A 17,149-nucleotide genomic window follows, 5' to 3' on the forward strand; every position below is an offset into this window, starting at 1 on the left:
AACCAAAATTAACAGATGACAGTTATTACAAACTCAAGAATGCTTTGGCAGAAAAAAATGAACTCCTCTTTTATGGTAAAATCCTTGCATACTTAAGAAAGAAAAAAAAAAACATTTTAAAGAGAGGAAAAACATAAACGGCTGTCAGTTACTAAATTTGGATATCTCACACAATTATGCCTGCCATCCCTGCATGTACAAACCCTATCTATCCTTCAAGGCTCAGCTCAAACACTACTAAGAAGGAAATTTTAAATTTCACATTTCCCAGTTATATATGCATTATCAGTCAGTTTATACAGGCAGAAAGGTATGATCAATTGTGGAGCTGAGATTTTCAAGTGGGTCTTTAAAAATTAAATCAAGTTTATGAATTCTTTTCACACTTTTTTTTACATTTGACTTTTTCAGTGATCTCGGGTGGTAAGCAAGATCTAGTGTTATTACTTTCTTCTGTTTTAAAGATCAGCAAACTAAGGATTAGTAAAGTAAAATAAATGATCCAAGTCCATCTTCTGCTCAGTTACTGAGTCCAGACACAAATCAAAGTCATCAGCCTCCAGGAAGTGTTCTCTTTATGTTATACCAGAGCTAACCTGCCCATTTATTGTAGACTTTTCTGCAAGAAACTTCCTGAGTTCCATATGCCCAAATATGAGTCAAAAATAGAAAAAGAGAAAACAGAATAAAGCAGGGGATACTGTCTGAGCTGTATTGGATATGATGATGGTCTGGCCTTTATTGTTAACTATTGTCATTTCTACTACAGGTTTTTCACAGACTGGCCTTCTCCACTTGATATATTATCATCTGGAAGAATAAAGCGGACAGGTTATTTGTCAAAACAGCTAGAGGACTGGTAGCCTGGAGCATTCTTTCTTTTACGGATTACTATCCTTTCACTAATATTCACATGCACTGAGAGATTTCTGTGTGTCCAAGCATAACGTCTGGCAGAGAGAACAACATTATCCCAACTTTGCCCTTGAGAAGTTTCCAGTTTGGGCGACAATAAGAGACACACCGGGATAAAAATAACCATAATGCAATAATTACTGGTTATACCTGGAAACCATCATTCTCAGCAAACTGACAGAAGAGCAGAAGATCAAACACCGCATGTTCTCAATCATAGGCGGGTGTTGAACAATGAGAACACATGGACACAGGGAGGGAAGCACTACACACTGGGGTCAGTTGGGGGGAAATAGGGGAGGGAGTGTGGGGGGTGGGAAGCTGGGGAGAGATAGCAAGGGGAGAAATGCCAGATGTAGGTAATGGGGAGGAAGGCAGCAAATCACACTGCCATGTGTGTTCCTATGCAACAATTTTGCATGTTCTTCACATGTACCCCAAAACCTAAAATGCAATAAAATAAATAAATGGGGAAAAAAAAATAAAAAAAAATAATTACTGGTTATAGACAAAGCACTGGAAAGCAGTTCTACCAAAGGGCAGGTAGGGGAAAATAGAGCGTTTGAAGTAATAGCTGAAAAGTATCTTAACATATGCTAGCTACAATGACATAATTCCGACATTCCCGGTCTGGAAAAAAATAAATGTTGTTTTAGTTATTAAGTTATAGCACAGTATAACATTCTATAAAAGAGAGCCAACTGTCAAATAAATATAGCCAAATAAAACTGGAAAAGTAGTGTGTTAGTGTTTCAGAGTCAGTGACATAAAGTCGTAGATTTCTATAATATTTTCTGTTCTGAGTATACATCTTGTTCAAGAAATGCAATTAGATGTTCAAGTCTTACTCAATTAGCTATTCTCTAGACTTACAACGTCCACCAAAACCTAACAGTAACATTTGAATCTATGAGGCATGTAATATGTCCTGGGCTTATAGTGAGCTGAGGTCTGAAACAGCTTTGCCTATCCCTTTGTACGTTTTGTGAAATGGGGGTTTGTTTCTGGGTTGGATCTATGCTTGTTATGATTCTCAAATTAGCACATGATGTGCTACAGAACAAAATAGCACATTTCTTCTAGAAACAAAAATTTCCTTTTCTCACTGATGGTGTGAAGGATGAGATGAAAGGCCATAGGTTGGAGTGGCCTAGATAAATCAAGGGTAAGTAATACAAGGCTTATATGAGTAAGCTGGACATGGCTGAATTTTAGGGAATAAAGGAAAATTCATTTATTTAAAAAAATAAAATACTAGGATAAAAAACAAACAAAGAAGCCTGTCCTTTCATGGGTCTTCTTTGGTTATGGCTGCAAGAACCTCTCACCATTTGCCTTCATCCTTAGTTCCTGGAGATAAGGTGGTGAAAAGCAATGCTCTACTGAATTCAGAAGAATTCTAAACAATTGAAAGATCTTAAGAGCCTGAAAGACTTTCATAAAAATGCCTAGAAGAGCAGATATTTTGAGCTTTTTTTTTATATCCTATACACTGAGTATGCTTTATCATTTCCTTTTATCTTGGGCAAATGTATTATTCCAGTGTGGGTTGGGTCATTCATACTTTCAGGATACCGAGAACCACAAATGCCTTGATGGGAACAAATAAGTAGGTGGTAAGTGACTGTATCTTTCTCTTTTCATAACAGCAGCACACAGAGAACATCTCATTCAACTTTTAAGGTAGAAGATAAAAGAAGAGTGTATAGTATTGGGAAAAAGTATACTAATTTCTTTGAACATCTCTCACAGGAGTACTCAACAAATTCATTAGAAAGTCTCTTTTGAAAGAATCAAACTCATAATCTGTTCCAGGTTGCTCATTTTGGGGGTGGTCCGTGTGTGTGTGTGCTAGGGTGGGATGCAGCAGGTCATTAGACAATGTTACACTGCTGTTACAAGTGCAGGCAAACCCACAGAATGATCAGCTCCATTCCTGTTTCCACTTAGGATGGGGTGTCCTGGCTTCTAGTTGTGGGTCATCTGCTCCACAGATTTGGGCTCTTAGTAACTTATATTGTATCAATACCTTATTTAGTGAAGAGACATTTTCTGGCCTAAAATGAAACTTTTGCATTACAAAACACCAAGCTTTTATAGAGGCCAGCTGAGAAACACAACTGATGACTGCTAAGGAGTTTAGTGAAACAAAGGTACAGAACCCTTTACCTATATTCAAAAATGTTAGTTGTACACAGTAGATCATAAAATCTAACTACTATATCAGTTAATAATCATTTTAATTTTTACATACTTTATATGTATTTTAAAATATCTACAGCCAATATATGTAGATACCAAACACTAAATCTATGAAAAAAAACTCAAAGCTATCAATCTTATCAGGACTTTGTCAATATATCTGGGGCAATTCTACTTACTTCAAAGGCAGTTCCTTGCCCAGCAAGGAGAGACCCACAAATGAGAACATTCACTACAGAGAAGGCTCTGTTCTTTTTTTTTTTAAATTTATTTTATTGCATTTTAGGTTTTGGGGTACATGTGGAGAACATGCAAGATTGTTGCATAGGTACACACGTGGCAGTGTGATTTGCTGCCTTCCTCCCCATCACCTACATCTGGCATTTCTCCCCTTGCTATCTCTCCCCAGCTCCCCACCCTCCACCGTCCCTCCCCTATTTCCCCCCAACTGACCCCAGTGTGTAGTGCTTCCCTCCCTGTGTCCATGTGTTCTCATTGTTCAACACCCGCCTATGAGTGAGAACATACGGTGTTTGATCTTCTGCTCTTTTGTCAGTTTGCTGAGAATGATGGTTTCCAGGTTCATCCATGTCCCCACAAAGGACACAAACGCATCGTTTTTGATGGCTGCATAATATTCCATGGTGTATATGTGCCACATTTTCCCTGTCCAGTCTATCATCAATGGGCATTTGGGTTGGTTCCAGGTCTTTGCTATTGTAAACAGTGCTGCAATGAACATTCGTGTGCACGTGTCCTTATAGTAGTACGATTTATAATCATTTGGATATATACCCAGTAATGGGATTGCTGGGTCATATGAGATTTTTTATTTCTAGGTCTTATGTCCTGAACTGGCCTCCAGGATACGCATTTCTTGAACTTGTATAGGCTTGTCTGTTTTTCTTCATTCTATCTTGTCAGTGTTTGTGTGTGTGTGTGTGTGTGCTTTGTCCTTTCAAATAGAATCTCTTGATAATAACAATTTCCAGCTCTTTAATTTCTACAAATGTTTCCTAAGTTACATCTTGCATTCCTGTACTGCCAGAGAGCCCTCTGGGCCACTCCTCTGACTCAAGTGACATCCCGGGTGGGATCCCTCCTCCCAGTTATGCCTAATGTGTTGTAGTTTCCCAGATTCTTCCTCCCTCCTGGATCTGGGTAGACAGTAACAATCACATACAGTTTTTTAGGCTTAATTGCCGTGGCACAAAATATGTTTCCTGGTTTGACCGTCTTGAAAAAGCTATTAAATATGCACAGAGTTCCTAACATCATTTGACTTCCCAGTGGTCATATACACCTAACACTGAGGAGTTGATTTTTGAAACTTTTCTGTGAAATCACAGGAAAAAAATAAAAATCAGTTGGCAGGGGAAGACATCTAATGTTGATCTGTATCTTCTTAATTTCTATTTAAAGAAGCAAAGTCATAATAATCAACAATTACTTGCAAAAATGTCCACTGCTATCAAGATATCAGATAGGATCTCTTATGAATCAATAAAGAACTTAAAATAATATCTGAGTTAGCAGGGAAGAGGATGCTCTGAGTAATTACCTTCTTTAACTCTAATTTTATTAAATGTAGCTTCTGTGACATAGCCCAAGGTCAGCATGTATCTCTGCTTTGTAATCACCTTTGAAATTCTGTTTCAAGTGTGTCTAACTGTCCTAGTTAATGTCTCCCAAGTTTTTATAAATACCAAGGTTTGCTATACTATCTTAGGTTAAAGTTTGTTGAACAATTAAGTAGGCAGAATAAATGTGGATGTTTCATATACCAATAACAACTACAGTTTGAAAGCACAGATGTTGAAAACTTTCTACAAATTTAAAATATTGTTATATGTGTAAAAATTGAAATATAAAATATTGACTTAACTCTGATCCACCCCTTTTCTTCCCTGGTTCTCCTGAACAAAATTCTGATTGCCTGTTTTCCAAGACAATAAATTAAAAAAAAAAAAAACATAGGTCTGCATAATCAAGTATTTCCGAAAAGGTCAATGTTAAACCAAAGAAGATGATTTTCTACTATGAATCATAGTTTTCAGACAACCTGCTTGCACCCCACAGAAAGCAAAACAGAATAGTTATATAAGCAAACAGGTTCCTGTCTCTGAGGCTTCAGAAGTTTGATGGTTGAAATGATTTAATAAATGGGTCTCCATGCATCACACTTGCAGTCTCATTTTTTTAAGCCTTAAATGAAATTTTCATCAAGAACAATAAAGAATATATACTATATTTATATGATCCTAAAAATGTCACAAAATAAATTCATGGTTTATAAATATTTTTATCGTTTGGAGAATTTTTTCCTCATTTATATCATAGAAAGTCCAAGTAAGTCACAGTTATAGGACCTTCAACATTATTTTAAAACATTTTAATGTGGTAATAAATACTTTAAATACTTACAGTCTATATCTTGTATCTGAAATACTTTGTCCCATAATTTACTTTAAATTTTTATTTATTAAACCTTCCACTATTTGACGTTCCTAACAGCCCGAAGTTGATTTCTAAAACTCACTCCAAATTTGCACATATTACAACAAATTTTTCATTTACCTTTTCTCTCAAATGTCTTTGACCCTAAGCAGTACACACTGTAAATACTTTTCTTTCTCTATGTATTTTTAAAAGGAACATTCATTTCTTTAAAATAATTTTGGAGTATGCTTGTGTAACTGTTACGATCCACCTCTTAGATTATAAATCTTAGGTAGTAATGTCTGAGTCTTTTTAATATGCTTTCAATTAAATGTGCTGGCTTTCTGAATACATTTGAAAGGATAAATCTCCTTTCAATGCAGAGGAAAACAACAGACATTGCTCTAGCATAGAGTCAAAGCCATGGGAACTATAAAGCACACTTGGTGTTCACTGTGCAATATTACATTTTTAATAGCATGTAGCACAATGTCAAATTTCAATGCTATAAAATGGCCACAGGAAAAACTCTTTATATTTCCAAGTATAAATGCCATACCAATTTGAACAGAGTTTAAATTCTATTATATAATCCAAACTACCAATAATTAAGCATAATATTAACATTGATGGGTTTGTCCATGCAGAACAGCTCTAAATCCAATCTTTCCCCTATAACTCATTTACCAAATAAATGACAGCAATAAGAAAAAAATGTAATTTTTGGAGGGTTATAGGGAACATGTGTCTCTGAAATGAAAATAAAGTTGGTTAATCCTTGGCACTATTTACTTTAAGGATAAAGTTCCTAGATGAAATAAGACAGCACTCATCCTAACAGAAGACAAGTGAAGATGGAGTGAAGGGCACTATCATGAATTTTGCTTAGAAATTTTGACGACAGAGTTTTGCATTATCACAATTTTCAGGTTGCCATTTTGGCATTGTTTTGAAGCTGTAGGAATTGTGATTGGTACTGGTTCATGAATGTCTATGCATATTCTGATGCTAAACCATGGATTTCTATTGTATAAACTGTACCAGTTATACACCCAGATCACATATAGTGGAAAACGATTTTACGTTATGAAACAGCATTGAAACCAAGAGTAGAAAGGACATGGATACCACTGGTATGTACAGAGGCAGTGGTTCTATTTGAATAGTCAAACTTTATTTCATATATCTGTCCAGCAAAAAGCTTTTTTAGATTATTTGGATAGCTAAAGCTACCCTTTGTTTCTGTACCACAGCAACATGTATAATCTTCTGTTTAAAGTTTTAAATTAATATATATAACAATATCTAAAAATGCAAGCACCATTCTTCTATATCCCTTATATTACTACGGTTCCAAATGCCTTGCCCATACTTGTTCTTTATAAAATTCTTTACAATTTTTCCTTCCTTCTTCTATCAGAATTTTATCTCCTAAACCTAAAGCTACTCACATTAGCCCCTACTTAAAAACCTTAATAGCTCTCTGCTTCCTACTGCAGTGTTCCCCAAACTCATGACATTTGGCAATTCCTTTCAACATTTTTTATCCTTTCTTTTACTGCCCTGTATTATTTGTTTAATAGTTTTCTTTAGAGTTCCCTTTACAACTTAAATTTTTAAAAAAATGTTGTACCCTTCCACAGCAGAATCCAGCTTATCTTGCTGTATCAGTCACAAGACAATAGATTATGTCAGAGTAACAAAAGAGATCAAATTGCAGTGGGATTTACAAAACCCAAGCTTAATGCAGTGCTCATACCGCAGGTCTGCCTCAGGTCAGTCATGCTTCTGTTCCACATTTTCTTCACCATGTGACCAAATCTAATGGAACACTTTCTATTTTAGGACATGGCCAACTATACTGAAGAGGGAAAAGAGGATGTGGCAAATCCTTGTTTAAAACTCCATGCCTTAAATCTTTGGCTCAGAAATGACAGATTGGTTCCACTCTAATTTCCTTGGCCAGAACAACTCATGTGGGTAAGACCGAATGCGCAAAGGAAATATAATCCTTGCCTTGGGAGTGGCAGCAGATATTCTGAACAATAATACAATCAACCACACTTGCCAAGAATAGAAGATAGTTACATAAAAATGGAATGAAAAGAACATTATTAATTTCTAATTAGATAATGTTTCCTGCCCAAGTGTTAAAATCATGCTAGCCAAATGATTTTCTTCTTTACAGGCTGAAAATATTGAACTCACTATATGATACAATATCCTATCCATGTCCAGGTATCACATGTAATTCACCTAAAAATTACTGGCAATATGATTCCCACACCTATGAAAATGCATCTATAAAAAACAAATTAAGATCTCTAAGTATGCCTTTTTGATAATCTGATCTAAACTCCTATTTCCTGTATTGGCTCCCGCCATGCATTTTCCTTTCTCTTGTTCTCATTGCTTTCTCAGCCCCCTTTTAAATAAAAGCCAAGCTCCCCAGACTTCATCTCCGCTGTGTACCTTCTGCTGCTGAATTGCACCAATGTTTGATATACCAAGATTCAACATAGTTATCTTACATTCACCATGCACATGCAATTCAAGCTTTGGCTTTTATCCTTATAATAAAAATCTTACAGTCTTCTTTAATCTTTTTTAGTGAAAAATAACGCACAGTCTACTTTCCAAAGGAAATGTGAAGAAAAATTTTAAAAATATAAAAGGAACATGGGTTGACTAGAAATATTAAGTTTCGACTAAAAATGAAAGGTAGTTAAATATACTATGAATATCACTACTTGGATAAAACTACTAAAAAGTGTTTATTTATTATTACAATTAAAAGTCAGCTAAAGCCTGTGTGGTGGCTCACGCCTGTAATCCCAGCACTTTGGGAGGCTGAGGTGGGTAGATCACAAGGTCAGGAGCTGGAGACCATCCTGGCCAACATGGTAAAACTCCAGCTCTACTAAATGTACAAAAATTAGCCGGGCATGGTGGTGCATGGCTGTAATCCCAGCTACTCAGGAGGCTGAGGCAGGAGAATCGCCTGAACCTGGGAGGCGAAGGTTGCAGTGAGTTGAGATGGGGCCACTGTACTCCAACCTGGAGACAGAATGAGACTCCATTTCAAAAAAGAAAAATAAGAAAACAAGTCAACTAAGAAATTGGATAAATTAATATGAAGGAAGGAGATAAATTATTCAGAAATGTTTTGGTCTTTTGATTTGTAGACTTCGCAACATAAATAGCATTAGAGTCTGCAACAGTCACTAAATCCAAGGGAGTCTAAGTTTCTGAACTTGAAAAACTAATAGCCTAGAGATATGAGATATCTGAATTTATGGGTAGATGAAACTTCCAAACATATTACATGCAGCTACAGATATTAAAAAGAATAATTTAGCATAATGACTTCTATTTAAGCAGTAACATGAAGAAAAGTATAATTTTAAAAGTCAAAAGGATTAAAATATTCTATATTAGACACTATACTTCTCTCTATAAAATTTGTTGGTAAAAATTAATTTTGAGCTACATTGTTATTAATTTAGGAGCAAAACTGGAGGTTTTTCTATCTCTTATATGACTGATAAAAATACATCAGTCCCGTATATGTTAATGATAAAATAAATTTCAATTTCTAAATACAAAAGTGGTATCTCTTTAAAAAATTTTAAAGAGGCTACAAAGGAAAACTCCCTCTGTTTTTGCTATTTGGTATAGTTTTGTAATAAACTTGATCTTATGCAATCACCATAGATAAACTGCTTCCCTGGCATACCAGTGAATGTTGGGAAATATGCTGAATATTACTTCTAATCATTTTTAGCCATGATGATGATGATGATGATAGATGGGGTCCTGCTATGGTGCCTAGGATGGCTTCAAACCCCTGGGCTCAAGTGATCCTCCCGCCTTAGCCTCTTGAGTAGCTAGGACTGACAAATGTGCCATTTCACCTGGCTTCTTCCAATAACTTTTAAAAAGTGCTTTTCACAAAGAATGGCTCAAAGCAGAATGTTTGAAATAATATACTGAAGTACATGGTTAAGTGTTACTTTTAAACTGTTTTGTAGTGTTTTTATTAGTACAGGTAAACATTAATGCTTTGTGTTAACGTAAATTACATTACTTTCATTTTTTTCTTCCATAAGTTTCCTTTCCTGGAAATAAGTATGGATGCAAAAGATGTAACTAAAATGAAGTGGCTGGAACACTATATCCTCTCATTTATAACTGTGACAATTTTAAATCCTTATGTGTTTTTACAATTATTGACTGAATGCTTGATGTATACAAAACGCCAAAGGTTTAAAAACAGGGCAGAATATAGAAATTAGAATTTATAATTTAGAAGCAAATACACATCCAAACACAGATTGCTATCATATAAAAATATAATTTTCATATAAATTACACAAATTTCATTCCTGTTCAGGGGTTTTGGATGGTCCTAGTTAACTGGTTTCACCAGTGGCAATTTTTCTTCCAATGTGGTCTGATGCACTTCACAGACCACATTGAGACTTCGATACCGAATGATGTTGAACATCAGCAATTTATTCTAGCTGCGCTCTTACAAACTGGATAGTGGGAGCAGGTGGGTGGCATGAGCCAGATTCAATCAGGGGTCAAATGACCACCCATCCAGGAGGGTCTCCATCTGGAGCCTATTCTCAGAGCTTGGGGGATTCTTCCCCTTTCTTATACCTGTATTCAATATGAGTCAGTTACCAGGTGTTTTGTTCATAAAAGGAGGTTAAGCTAGTCTTGTAAGAGTAACTTTGTTTAAATGTCTATAAGAGTTGCATCTGTGCTGAGGTGGACTTCTCTCCTGGAAACCCCCCACCGGGTTGCCTCACACGGCTACTGCTAAGTGGCACACAGTGTCAGTCTTGCAAGGTGTTCCAGTAGGATTTACGGTTCTCATTAATCTTATAGCCATGAAATGTCTCTTATAGTATGCTACAACCAGGGGAGTGCTAGAGCCAGCAGGAGACAGAATAACCATTGTTTTCTGAGGCTTATCACAGAAATTACAGGAAAAGGGGACATCTTATCTGAGCAAAAAAATAAATAAATAAATACGATTGCAGGCAGAGATCAAGGAGGGTAAAGTCTAGAGAGAAGGCACAGAGTGAGAAAAGACATAGAGATAGGAAATTATAATAGATATTAGGGTAACGATAAGGGATTTAAATTGACTAGAATCTGTGTGGAAGAGTGGTGAAATGCTGGGAATACAGGCTGGGTCTTACATCAGAGTGCAGCTTTGAGAAAAATATCTCTGCTGAATGAATATGGTAAACAATGAATTGCCAAACAGGGAATCTATCTAGCTATTTTAGTGTTTCTAATTACAGAGCTAAAGTGCTATATTATAGGAAACAAATATTGAATCAGCACATTAAGAAAGTGTCCCTCACTGGCAATACTATTTTAAATGGTCAGGAGGTTTGAAGTTCCACGATAGATTATTTATGGTTTCGTAAAACGGAGAGTCAGGAGATCGGGAGGTGGATAAACAGGCAAAAATAAATACAGAAAAAACATTCTAATGCCTTTATCCAGTAAGTATGATTTGTCAATAACATGCTTTCTTTCACTTAGAAATTGGAAACTATCTGAATCTGAAAATATGTATCATTCCACTACTCAGTTGTTGCTCCCCTAAAAGAAATGGACTTACTGGCCTTTTGCCTTTGAGAAAGTCATTCAGACCCTCTAAGCAACACTATTCTCATCTGTAAACAGGGTGTAGAAACCACTCACTTCACAGAGGTTCAGAACTAGTTTTGGAAAGTTAGATTTTTTTTCTTGAAAACCGTCCATTTATCTGTTTTCAAAGGCACTGGAGAACACTGTTTATAGCATTCTCTTATGAATTTAAAAATCTTTACTATTTGTTGTTATACGTCTTTTTTATTCTAAATATTGTTTGTGCCTTCTCTCTTCTTGATCGGTACTGCAAAAGGTTTCTACATTGTGTTAGTCTTCTCTAAGAACTTTTAATTTTCGATCCTCTCTACTACTTCTTTGCTTTGCACTTCTCATCCTCTGCTAACTCTAAGGGCTTACTCCATGTTCTACTTCTAACCTCATGTGCATCTGCTTAGTTATTTTAACATCTTGTTTTGCACTGTGATTTATTCTAAATCTAGTAATTAATTTGAAGTTGCTTTTTGGGTGTTTTATTTTTAGTTTCCAAGATAAAATAGAAGGGGTGACAAATATGTTTCTATTATTCTGCAGTTTCATTGCATTTTTATTAGAAAACATGTTCTGAATGATACTATTTGGATTTACTTATAATTTACTAAAATATCTATACATTTATATAAGCTTATTGAATTTACTCTTTGTGCTTTAACATGGTAAATTTTCATAAGTGTTCCATGTTTTCTTGAAAAGAATGAAACTCTCTACATAAGGTTCTGTTTGACTCTCCTATCAAGCTTGTAAATTTTCTAAACACTCTAGTCTTTGCTATTTTTTGTCTTTTCAACTTAGTACTTATCTAGTATTTTCCTTCCTTTTATTTCTATAACTGTTCTGTGATTGTCTCCTGTAAACAGCATACAATTATATTAAAAAATTCAATATGATAATCCTTGTCTTTTACAATTGTGCTTAATTGGTTTGTTTTTATTGTAAAAATAGTTAAATTTAGATGTAATTTTTCTGGTTTTTTTTTAACCTCTTTCTGTCTTATTATACTTCGAGTCTCTTATTTCTCCCTCTGATAGTTCATATTTTAAGAGCTTACTCTTATACTTTTAACATCTATATTTAACAAAAAACTAAAAAAGAAAAATAGAAGGCTTTTTTCTAAAAGTTTTCCTACCACATCCTATGTTATTTCTCTAGAATTTCAGCTTCCCAAGTGTTTTTTTTGCAAAAATTGCTGAATTATAACATATATATGCCTCATATAAAAAGACATATATACTGCACAAATCATAAGAATACAACTTTCAGTATAATTTAAAAATATACTATTTTCTTTATTTCTTTTAAAGTCTCTTTCAATTTTTGTGTGTGTGTGCAATGCAAGGTTCTTTAGGTATTCATTTGTCCATCTGTCAGACCTGGTGGCTTTCGTGCCTCCAATAATTGGTGTGGTTTCTACTAGGTTGTTGCAAAAGTTAACTGTGGTTTTGGCATTTGTTTTTGCCATTGAAAGTAATAGTAAATTGCAATTAAGTGTTGCACTAGCCTAATACTCTGACTGTCTTTCTGTATTTACCAGGAGTTGCTTCCCGTGGACATCTTATGTACACTGAGTACTGATAATTCCATGTGATTCCTAACATGCCTCTCTGGATGTCTCCAGTTTAGGACCTACTTTTCATTCAATTTATTTATTTTAGTGTTTATATTTCTCAACTCATGGTTCTCACTTCACAAAGGCACTGTGAAATGAGAACACACACTCTGTCATAGCAAAGGCTCTTGGTTTTGATTTCTCATGTGTGACATTATTTCCAGTTGTAGTCCCATGTGATCAGCAGAGAAGTCAGTAGCTTTCCAAGCCCAGTCTAGTTAGAATTTTTCTTGTCCCTATTTGAGAACCTGGATAGTGCTTTACAGCCACAGAGGCAAGGCCTGGAGCGTATCTCCCTCAGAATTAAAAACCCTAACCTCTCACCTGGAAGGCCTATATTCTTTTCTGATATTCCCAGGTGGGCTCACCACTTACACTCTTTTGTGGTACTTGGCGATTTTTTTCAAGTTCAACAGTGCATTAAACTTGTATGTGTGTGGGATGCATGCTGGAGGTATGGGGTAAGGTAATGGGCAGAAGATTTTCCTGCATCAGTTCAGTCTACTACATTTTCTAAAAGTCTACTAAATAATTTTTTTTTAAAAAAGGTTTCAACGAAATTTAACAAAGTAGATATAGAAAGGCATGCTGAGTGGACCTTTAAAGTTCTGTTTCCAACTAATCTCATACTATACAGACAAATGATTTTCATTATATTGACAATTTCAGAGTTCATCAACATTATTATACTATTTCCATCACCAATGGTGTTCCCATTCCACCTGGTGTCTTTTCAGGAAACACAGCTACAGTTAGAGATCAGAATATATGGCTATGAATTTCCTCAATACTTGACCTTGAAATATCTATAGACAGTGTATCTCTAGATGTGAATCCAAGGTAATGGTTGATTCTGCCCTTAGAGCTCCATTCCATGAACTCTATCAACCAAATCACCAACCAATCAAGAAAAATATGTACTGATTATCATATATACTGTATATGATTTTACCTATAAGTGAAAAATCTATCTGACAAATTTTTCATGGTGAACACCCTGCCTTTTTGCTCTTTTCTAGCCAAGACTAAGGACGTGACCAATAGCAGTGGCTCACCTAGAAGGGGCACTGTTGTTCAGCACAAGGAAGAGTAAGAAAACATGGCTGTCTTTTCTTTCTTTTTTGTAAAGAGTTTGAGACTATTCTAAGAATATGCTGTGAACATTGTTTTTTAGTTATGTTTATTTTTGCTACTTAGTTTTATTATCTGTGTCTTACTTTTCTCTATGTGCAGCTATGGGATGGTATAAAAATACAAATAAAATGTAAGAGTGAGTTGTTAATCTTTCTGAAATAAAGGAATTAATAAACATTTCTACTAAAAATCTGTATGATTTGTTGTTTGCAAAAAAAACCAAAACTCCTGCTTTGAGGCCTCCAACTTCTAACCCTTCTACTGAAGGTAAGAAAAATATCTAATTTTAGTGCTTTCCTTATTATTTAATAGACAGTACTAATAAGTTTATAAATTAATTATGTAAAATACTGGAAATGACATACATTTCTTTGTTTAACAGATTTCATAGCATGTTCATAATTCTAGACTAGGAGTAACATAGAATTTTTCCCCCTATTGGCAAAAACAAAACTCTAAAGATTTAAAGCTATGAATCAGTACATCTAGAGATATTTGATCAGTTAACTCACTAAGCTTGGCTTATGAAAGCTATAAAAGCTTTAATAAAAAAAGCTATTTTAAAAAAAAAACTGTTTTGAGTGTTCATTTAAAATACTAATTGTAGTATCCTCTGATGGTAGTGTATATTTCTGTGGGATCGGTGGTGATATTCCCTTTATCATTTTTTATGCTCTCTTTTCTTCATTAGTCTGGCTAGCAGTCTATCTATTTCATTGGTCTGAAATTAAGGCAGCACATAGTAGCCTGCCAACCAAAAAAAGTCCAGGACCAGACGTGTTCACAGCCGAATTTTACCAGAGGTACACAGGGGAGCTGGTACCATTCCTTCTGAAATTATTCCAAAGAATACAAAATGAGGGAATCCTCCCTAACTCATTTTATGAGACCAACATCATCCTGATATCAAAATCTGGCAGAGACACAACTAAAAAAGAAAATTTCATGCCAATATCCATGATAACATTTATGCAAAAATCCTCAATAAAATACTGACAAACTGAATCCAACAGCATATCAAAAAGCTTATCCATTATGATCAAGTTGGCTTCATCCCAGGGATGAAAGGCTGGTTCAACATATGCAAATCTGTAAACGTAATCCACCACATAAACAGAACCAAAGACAAAAGCCACATGGTTATTTCAATAGATGCAGAGGCCTTTGACAAAATTCAACAGCCCCTTATGCCAAAAACTCTCAGTAAACTAGGTATCGATGGAATGTATATCAAAATAATAAAAGCTATTTATGACAAACCCACAGCCAAAATCATACTAAATGGGCAAAAACTGGAAGCATTCCCTTTGAAAACTGGCACAAGACAAGGATGCCCTCTCTTACCATTCCTAACAACATAGTATTGAAAGTTCTGGCCAGGGAAATCAGGCAAGACAAAGAAGTAGAGAGTAATCAGTTAGGAAAAGAGAAAGTCCAATTTTCTGAATTTGCAGACAACATGACTGTATATCCAGAAGACCCCATTGTCTCAGCCTGAAATCTACTTAAGCTGATAAGCAACTTCAGCAAAGTCTCAGGGTACAAGAATCAACGTGCAAAAATCACAAGCATTCCTATACACCAGTAATAGACAAACAGAGAGTCAAATCATTAGTAAACTCCTATTCACAATTGCTACAAGGAGAATAAAATACCTAGGAATACAACTAACAAGGAGGTGAAGGACCTCTCTGAGGAGAACTACAAACCACTACTCAAGGGAATAACAGAGGACACAGATGGAAAAACATTCCATGCTCATAGTTAGAAAGACTCAGCATCATAAAAATGGCCATACTGCCCAAAGTAATTTAATAGATTCAAAGCTATACCCATCAACCTACCATTGACTTTCTTCACAGAATTGGAAAAAACACTTTAAACTTCATATGGAACCAAAAAGGAGCCTGCATAGCCAAGACAATCCTAAACAACAATAACAAATAATAATAATAATAAAGCTGGAGGCATCACACTAGCTGACTTTAAACTATATTACAAGGCTGCAGTAATCAAAACAGCATAGTACTGGTACCAAAAGACGAATGGAACAGAACATAGGCTTCAGAAATAATGCCGCATATATACAACCATCTGATATTTGACAAACCTGACAAAAACAAGCAATGGGGAAAGGATTCCCTATTTAATAAATGATGTTGGGAAAACCAGCTAGCCATATGCAGAAAGCTGAAACTAAAGCCCTTCCTTGTATCTTATACAAAAATGAACTCCAGATGGATTAAAATTTTAAATATAAGACTTTATACTATAAAAACCCTAGAAGAAAACCTAGGCAATACCATTCGGGACATAGGCATGGCAAGGACTTCATGACTAAAACATTAAAAGCAATGGCAACAAAAGCCAAAATAGAAAAACGGGATCTAATAAACTAAAGGACTTCTGCACAGCAAATCAAACTATCATTAGAGTGAATCAGCAACCAACAGAATGGGCAAAATAATTTTGCAATCTACCCATCTGACAAAGGGCTAATATCTAGAATCTACAAAGAACTTAAATTTACAAGAAAAAAACAACCCCATCAAAAAGTGGGCAAGGGATATAAAGTCACTTCTCAAAAGAAGACATTTATGCAGCCAACAAACCTATGAAAAAAAGCTCATCATTACTGGTCATTAGAGAAATGACAATCAAAACCACAATGAGATACCATCAAACACCAGTTAGAATGGTGATCATTAAAATATCAGGAGACAACAGATGCTGGAGAGGATGTGGAGAAATAGGAATGCCTCTATACTGTTGTTGGGAATGTAAATTAGTTCAACCATTGTGGAAGACAGTGTGGAGATTCCTCAAGGACCTGGAACTAGGAATACCATATGACCCAGCAATCCAATTACTAGGTATATACCCAAAGGATTATAAATCATTCTACTATAAAGACACATGTACACATATGTTTACTGTGCACTGTTCACAGTAGCAAAGACTTGGAACCAACCCAAATGCCCATCAATGATAGACTGGACAAAGAAAATGTGGCACATATACACCATGGAATACTATGCAGCCATAAAAAAGCATGCGTTCATGTCCTGTGCAGGAACACAGATAAAGCTGGAAACCATCATTCTCAGCAAACTGACACAAGAACGTAATACCAAATAATGCATGTTCTCACTCAAAAGTGGGTACTGAGCAATGAGAACA

At 35.3% G+C, this 17,149-nt stretch overlaps 1 protein-coding gene and 1 non-coding gene across 2 annotated transcripts in view; both read right to left on the reverse strand.

The window, feature by feature from the left end:
- The window catches only part of SLC2A13 (solute carrier family 2 member 13), a 351,790-nt gene that overhangs the window by 56,902 nt on the left and 277,739 nt on the right, over positions 1-17,149 (reverse strand). The window lies entirely within an intron of this gene.
- On the reverse strand, positions 5,886-6,017 carry LOC116530443. Its single transcript, XR_004260002.1, has one exon. It is a non-coding gene; the product is annotated as a small nucleolar RNA SNORA22 (small nucleolar RNA).

This window comes from Sapajus apella, unplaced genomic scaffold, assembly GCF_009761245.1.
Source record: "Sapajus apella isolate SASKATOON/1434 unplaced genomic scaffold, GSC_monkey_1.0 scaffold66, whole genome shotgun sequence".
NCBI classification, from domain to species: Eukaryota; Metazoa; Chordata; class Mammalia; order Primates; family Cebidae; genus Sapajus; species Sapajus apella.